An 8021-nucleotide genomic window follows, 5' to 3' on the forward strand; every position below is an offset into this window, starting at 1 on the left:
GGAAAAGCCCTGGCCAATAGCATTCCATCTCTCTGAATCCTGGATCTTTTGAAAGAGGTCAGTATCAGCACCAGATCCAACACAGTCAGTAGTGATGCTTAATCTCAGCCTTGTGTGACACTTTCTAATTCTCAAAATACATTCAAATTTCTTAATTTTCATGTAATTTGGAGACGTCCAGAGAACATCGGGGCCATTCTGAGGGGAAAAGAAAGACTATCCTTAATCTAGAGGCTTCTCTGAAGAATCTGATGATTCTGATACTCTCGTCCTTATGGAGAAAACAAGACCTTCTTGAACAGACACAAGCTCTGAGAACCACCAGTGTTCTGATCATGTAGAAGGAAAATGAGCTAACCCTATGAACATAGGAAACTCTCATATTCTTATAGTTCATTTTTCATATTTGTCTTCAAATTTTTAACAGGCTATAGCAAGCACCTAAATTATTAGTTATTCACAGATTCTCAGTGGATGAGATAAAACCAAATATTTAACCGCTATGGACATACTGAATCAATTGAAAAACAACAGAATTCTGGCAAATGAGATTGTGAAAGCAGACAGAGAAGTAAGACACTCATCAAGTACACACTGAGCCCTTAGGGAGTTCCTGGACCAAGAGTCAGACATGGTGACAAGTTCACCCAGAACAAGCCAAAGGGAGGACTCTTTAAGAGTGGACTAAGCGGGCCCAGATGGCTGGTTTTGCTTCCTAGGGGAGGCCACACAGTTATGAGGACAAGAATAGCCCACAGGGAGGATAAGTGTCCCAAAGTACAGCTTCTACCAGATGCCCAGGAGACACAGCAGGAAGTCACACCACAGAGCTGCACCACCCTCAATTCTTTTGTTCTCTTGGAGTTTGAGAATGTTAACTCTAAAACAATCAGTAGATGCAGATAGAAGAAAATGCTGCAGTGATAGCTTTAACCTGGGGAGGCAGCATCTTACTTGCGGTGAGTAGTGAGAGTGGGGGCAGCCAGCCAGGAGGATGAAAGCCAGGAGGACACCAAGGCCCTTCAAAGTCAGAGTTCTAGATTTCAGACCTGGGAATCCGGCTATCTTCCCCTCCACCTTTTACTTCCAGATTTTCCTTTATAACAATCAAAAAAATTGGAAACCACAGACCTAATGACATATTGCTTGCTAAATTGTTTAGTCAATTGTGTATATTCTTTTAACCATGTACTGTTAGCCTTAACTATTACAGATTCAACCAATAGCCAATGGAACACTTGGGGGAGAGGTTGTACTGGAAATGAACAAGCACAGGCTTTTTTATTATCTCCATTCCACCGAACTAGGGTACACCAACTACTTATATATCATTTATGTTGTAAAATCATCTAGAGATGATTTAATGGCTACAGGGAAAGATATGCATATAGCATGTGTATGTACCATGTTGTATGGAAAGTTGTATTGTGTCATGAATTGAGCCTCTAAGGATTTTCTTATCTATAAGGGTCCTATAACTAAGTCCTTTGTAAAAATTAAGGGACCCAAGTCTTTCCTCTACATCTTCTTGTTGATGTTGGTACTTCTGAAACTAAGTTGGACTCTCCTGTCCAGGCACCCAAATAGTGTTTTACTTTGCCGTAAGCTCCTGGTTTTTAATCATTGGGTATATAGATAAGAGATGTAATCTTGTTTTGTCTTTATTGTTTGGCAGGGTCTTACTATATAACTCATGATGGCTGTAAACTCACAGTCCTGCTCAGCTTCCTGAGTGCTAGGATTACAGGCACACACCACTGTGCGTGTTTCTCATTGTATGAGTTTTTAACAGTGTGACTGTCTGTGTTACTCCTGGTTTTGCTTTGTCTTCTCTGTAGGTTAGTTTCCATGCCCCCTTTCTTGTGATAGGGAGTTATGCTTTTGGTAAGGGGGACTATGAAGAACTATGAAGAACTATGTAAACCAGATAAACCATCTCCTTCCCAATTTGATTTTGGTCATGGCCATCATAGCAATATAAATCCTGAGACAGACAGTCTTAGAATAAAACACTTGTCTAAGGAGAAGAATCTCTTCTTGATCTGACAAATATTCACTGAGAATAATCCTTTTTCTCCTTGTATTCACTTATTTTTGAAATACATACTTTCTACTGTGGTAAGTCTAAGCAAATGTGTATGCCGAGGGCTATACACATTATATCTGCTATATATATAGCAGATAGACTCATTTGAAAGCCACTGGTTTTCCTGACTTTTCCAAGAGCATTCATTTCATTATTTCTGCCTCCTTTCAAAATACATGAGACAAGAGAAAGAATCATAACGACACACCTGTCAAAGTACTTTCAACAAGAAAGGCAGCATCCCCTGTGATAGGCATGTAGGTCCTGGGATCCGTCAAGTGGGATAAAACTTGGCTCTTGGTTTACCATCCGAGAGCCCTTGTGCGATGTAACAGGAACGTTGGTGATGAAGTCACTTGTGAGGGTGGACAGTGGGTTAAGAAATGAGATTGCAGGGAGAAAGGCTTCTTCCTTTCCTCTGACGGCGGCCATCAAGTGAGCCAAGATGGACGCGTACAAGTACATCCAGGAGCTGTGGCCGAAGAAGCAGTCAGACGTGATGCGCTTCCTGCTGAGGGTCCGCTGCTGGCAGTACCGCCAGCTGTCCTAGCTGCACCGGGCTCCCCGCCCCACCCGGCCGGAAAAAGCGCGGAGGCTGGGCTACAAGGCCAAGCAAGGTTACGTCATATACAGGATTCGCGTCCGCCGTGGTGGCCTCAAATGCCCAGTGCCCAAGGGTGCGACCTACGGCAAGCCAGTCCATCATGGTGTGAACCAGCTAAAGTTTGCCCGAAGTCTTCAGTCTGTTGCTGAGGAGAGAGCTGGACGCCACTGTGGGGCTCTGAGAGTCCTGAATTCTTACTGGGTTGGCGAAGATTCCACATACAATTTTTTTGAGGTTATCCTCATCGATCCATTCCATAAAGCTATCAGAAGAAACCCTGACACCCAATGGATCACCAAACCGGTCCACAAGCACAGAGAGATGCGTGGGCTGACATCTGCAGGCCGCAAGAGCCGTGGCCTTGGAAAGGGCCACAAGTTCCACCACACTATGGGTGGCTCTCGCCGTGCAGCCTGCAGAAGGTGCAACACTCTGCAGCTCCACTGTTACCGCTAATAGAAGTAATGTTTGTACAATTCATAACCAATAAACAATTTAGGACCGTCAAAGAAAAAAGAAAAAAAGAAATGAGATTGGGTATTTGCTACAGTGCTTGGTCCTTGCAGGAAATTCAGCAATGGCAAAGGCTGTCAACAAAGAAAAGGGTGCCCAGGAGGCCACAGTTCTCAGTCATACCCCCACCCCGCCCTCACAACTGGGGCATTGTGCTGTTGTCATTTCTTGGAAAATAACAAGAACCTTGTGAGTCTATGAGAAGTCATCATGAGGCACATAGTCAACACTACCCTGTTTCAGACATGGTTTACGTGCTCAGAAGGACAGTTTCATCAGAAGAATACAGAAGACTATCAGACTCAGATATGGATTACTGGTGAAAAATCTTTCTTTTCTTCTCCTGCTGCTACTCTGGCTTGGTCTCCACTTCCCCTTGCTCAAAATGCAGTTCTTTTGATCGTTCCTCCTAGTAAGAGGTGCCGAGTGGAGCGATGTCATGGTCTTTTCCCTTCCTTTTAGAAAGACTGAGTTTGCTCTCAGTTCCTTGTCTTATTGCTGCAACATGAAGGAAGAGACTGTGTTGCTCATATTTGATGGAGCAGTACACCATGGTGAAGTTCTGCTGATGGAGTCCTGAGGGACCTGATCTGTCTACATCTCAAGTCAGGAGCTGGGTTGAGAAGCTGGCTTAGCCTCCTTTCTCCTTTCTATGTAGTGTAGGACCCAGGCCATGGAAATGGTACCTCCGGTATTTAAGGTTGATCTTCTCACCACAATGAATATAATCTAGATCACCTCTTACAGATATGCATAGAGATCTGTTTCCGTGCTATCATAAACTCCATAAAGATGAGCCAGGACCATCTCATATAGTCATATGCTAAGATATAAATAATCCATAAATCCTAAGCCATTAACCTTCATCAAAGTTTTTCCTTTGAAATGGTGGTGAAGCCTTGAGCCTGATCTGTGAAGATAGAATTGGCTGGCATTCACACAAGGCCCTGTCTCCTATACAGCCCCCAACCCCTGAGCATCTTCCCAGCACTGAACACTTGGTCTGAGACTCTGCCTGCCTTTCTCTTTGGGGAGAGTGGAGATGTGTGGGCGAGGTTTGCATTTGCTGTGTTTGTTTTGGGTTTACAGGAAGACAGATTTTCCTTTCCTTCGCATTATATAGCTCCAGTCCTTTTATTTATTATTTTTAGCTGGAGAGTTTGGTAATGCTGTTGGGTGTTGACTTTCGGTTCTGTTCTGACTTGTAAATGTTATCTAGTTCTCGTCTGTTTTCCACCTTGTGTGATATAGATCCCATATCTCAATTATCTGAGCATTCTGTTGAGTTTCAAAGCCTTTTCCCACAGAGCATGAAGAGAAAAGAAGAGAAGCGAAGAGAAGAAAAGAGAAGAGAAGAGAAGAGAAGAGGAAAGGGACTAGCGACAGGTAGTTCCCCACATTTAGGTAGATTTCAGGGTTTTTTCTTTCATTTGTTGTTCTTCTCCCTCCTTCTCAGGGTCCTAGGGCCAGTAACAATATTGTAAAAACCCACGGGCTTACTGACAAAGTACAAAAGTCTCTGCCTGCTTTTCATTCTAAACCTTGCCCTAAGGTGCCTTGTTTCTCTGCCTTACTTTTTTTGCTGATGATCCCCCACTATCATCCAGCTGAGGGTCTAAGCTTCTCAGTCTCTCTTTGATGAGATAGTAGCCTTGTCCTTGAGCTCCTCTACACCGGAAGGACATGGATTCATTCAAGAGCTGGCAACATTGCATCACTAAACCATACGTTGATGACCCCGCACATCATATGAGAATACTACCCAATATGAAGATGCCAGAGACACATGAGAGTAGCAGCATATACCATTATGGACTTTGCAGACTCCAGATGAATCTCAAGATAGATGGGCGTTCCCCCAAGTGATGATAGTGGTGTGGGGCTGGATGGAGTGAGTTATGGCTGGCCCAAGGCCCAAGAAAATGACTTTGGCATCTCAGTATCACCTGAGGAAAAGTTAAGTCATTTTCATAATGGACGGACGGACACACACACACACACACACACACACACACACACACACACACTTCATTATGAAGATGAGCCTCTTGACATGTAAATATGTGGACAGACTTGAGTATCTTAGGATATCCGTTTGTATTGCAGAAAAAAACCCTCAGTGTTCTGAAAGAGGCGAGCAGGGGTATTTTCTTACCAGACTTCTGAAGAAATTTCCCCCCTTTGCATTCCATCGGATTCAAAATGCTTTGAAGTTAAAATTAACAGAAACAAAGGGACAGAAAAGAAACAGTAAACTTCAAAACATCCCTCTGCCCTTGGTAAGCTTAGCAGTCTCCTAAGTGTTGGGAAACTGAGAGAAAAGCTTCCTTCTGTTCCACGACAGAGCGCATTGTCTGTGTTTATTTAAAAGTTCTCCTCTGTGTATTTTCTTCTTCCAAACTAGAACAACTTCTTTTAGACATATGAAGACATGGCATCTTCAAACTATTAAGTTAATTTCATTTCAAGTGGAGAAGTTACAAAAGCAGAAATGGATGACTTAGCTTTAATTAGTTTTCTGTTTGGGGCGCTCTTCAACTCACAGTCCATAAAATACACAGAGCAGCTAAAGCTGTACATGAATCCACCAACAATGAAAAATAATAACTAGTGCTAAACGGTATTGTATTTTATCTTATTATCCATCTTCAGGAGGCTGCTAGGCAACCAAGTGTTCTCACTGGCTCTCCCTCCCTTCCCAGTCCTCCCTCCCGCCCTCGCTCTCCTCCTCTCTATGTGGTGCCTTCTTCATGTTTACAAAATACACATGGTAATGGAATACACTGGAGGGAAACAGAGCAGAATGGACAAAGTTAATGCCACCAGCCGCACTAGTCTTCTTTGAGAATTTTAACGTGAATGTGCACACAAAGGAGGAACATATTAAAACCATAGAGCCCCAAACTAACTTCTTTTATGTATGAAGTGTAGACGGTGTCACCGGATTACAAAACATTGCTTTGTCAAGCTAAAGCAAACCATCTGTTCAAAAAGACAAGTGCACGGGGAGTCAGTACTGGGGCTCCTAGCTACCCTGAATGGGCATTTAGTACTCTGATTTTCTCTTGTCCAAGCACCATGAGGACTTAGTCCAATCCTGACACACAACAGAGACACTGGGCTATGTAACACTGATGCGTTACGTTCTAGCAGGGATGAGAAGAGATGCCAACAGCACTTGGAGCAAATATGCGACGCGGCTCCTCCAGCTGCTAGCTTAGTGAGGAGTAGCTAGCCTCAGAAACGGCCCTCAACATCAGGTTCCCACGGGTGGGGACCACAGCTTGCCAAGGGGTGGAAACCATTGTCTATTCTCTTCCTTCATACTAGGGACTTGGCATTGCTTTAAACAAGTTGTTGTTGTTGTTGTTTTGCTTTGTTTTCCTTTAGTTATATTGAAGCAACGGCCAATTATGACTGGCTTGACTTGGCCGCTTTGGTAGCCATTTTCACGTTTGCTCTGTTGGCAGCTAAGACCTGAAGACCTAGGTTAAAAACTATTTTTATTTATTTTTTTTTGTTTTGTGAAAACTGGATTATGGTGGATTTGGAATGAGCTTCTGGAGGCATGGAAACAAATGCCTGAATATCTGTGCATGGGAATGGGGGTGGGTGGGCAGAGGGTAGGGCGGAAGAGTTCCAGTAGTTAAGGGTGCAGATGGTAGCTGACTGGCCTCATTTCAAACCTTTACTGTGTCATGTGACATCAACATATTCCTCAAATCTCCCCAAACCTTGTGTGTGCCTTCATGAAATAGTAGAAAAGGTAAGGAACACAAGGAAGGTCTGAAGAGAAAAGCTTGGGTGTGCCGTGCCAGTGCCTGGTGAACCAGCAGCCTTTGGTTCAGGGGCATTACTTAGTGATGGCCAGCAGGCCTTGAAGCCACCTGAGAGTAGTCAAGCTAGACATGACCTTGGTAGCAAAGCCGCAGACCAGCCTAGTGTTAGGAATTCCTAACACCTAGGTTGATTGAAACAAAACCAAGAGCTCATGTTGGTGAAGAGAAAACTGCATGGCCCTTGGTCCAAACCATGCAGACAGCTGAGTAGACCGTGCCCACTAGACCCTGGAGAAGGCCAGAAAACCCGCCCTAGAAGATGGTGCCCGGCTGCCTCTGCTGCCCCACGTTGGTCAGAATCGATTCTAAAGGTCCTTTCTCCTGTCATCAGCAGCTTCAGCCCTAAATTCAAGGTACGTGAATTGGTTGGGTCATATCGTTGTCACATGCCTAAACCTCTGCCTTTCAAAGAGGTTGGCATTCAAAGTTTCTCAGAGGAGGTGGCTTCTACAAGTAGACATATGAATGGTATGTGTGTTCTTGGGGGAGGGGTACAACAAAAATGACAGGTGTCCCTTACAAGGTTCCCCAGCAGATATCTTTAGGGTCCCCTCTAATCTTTCACTGTTTAGCACTCTTAAAATAAAATGTTTCAAAAACCTAAAGCATTTCTGAGTGCTGAGTACAATGCCACAAGTAGAAAAATCCCATAAATTGAAGAATTCCATGTACAAGGTTATTGAATACTTTATAAAAGTAACTTCATACTTTCTATATAAAGCACACATGAGACACTAATTTTGTGTTTAGAATTCACTCCCCTCTCCAAGCTAACTCATCTTTTTACATAGATATTTTAACATCTGAAAACTCCACAATCCACAAATCCAAAATCCTTATTATCCCTGGCATTTTTTTTTTTTTTAAATTGGCTGAGGACTCTTTAGCCGGTTATAATGAACTGGTTTTCCTACAGGCTAATGGCAGATGGAAAACAGGCTTTCTGAGTAGGGAACAGGGCAAGGCATTTTTTCTTATA

The 8021-nt window shown here is 43.5% G+C and overlaps 1 pseudogene; it reads left to right on the forward strand.

Annotated features, from left to right (window-relative positions):
* Window positions 1–2531: 2531 nt before the first annotated feature.
* On the forward strand, window positions 2532–3146 carry LOC121440672 (annotated as a pseudogene).
* The last annotated feature ends 4875 nt before the right edge of the window (window positions 3147–8021 follow it).

Source organism: Microtus oregoni, unplaced genomic scaffold (assembly GCF_018167655.1).
Source record: "Microtus oregoni isolate MIOR12 unplaced genomic scaffold, Mior012 000069F_ref0000032, whole genome shotgun sequence".
Classification (NCBI taxonomy): domain Eukaryota; kingdom Metazoa; phylum Chordata; class Mammalia; order Rodentia; family Cricetidae; genus Microtus; species Microtus oregoni.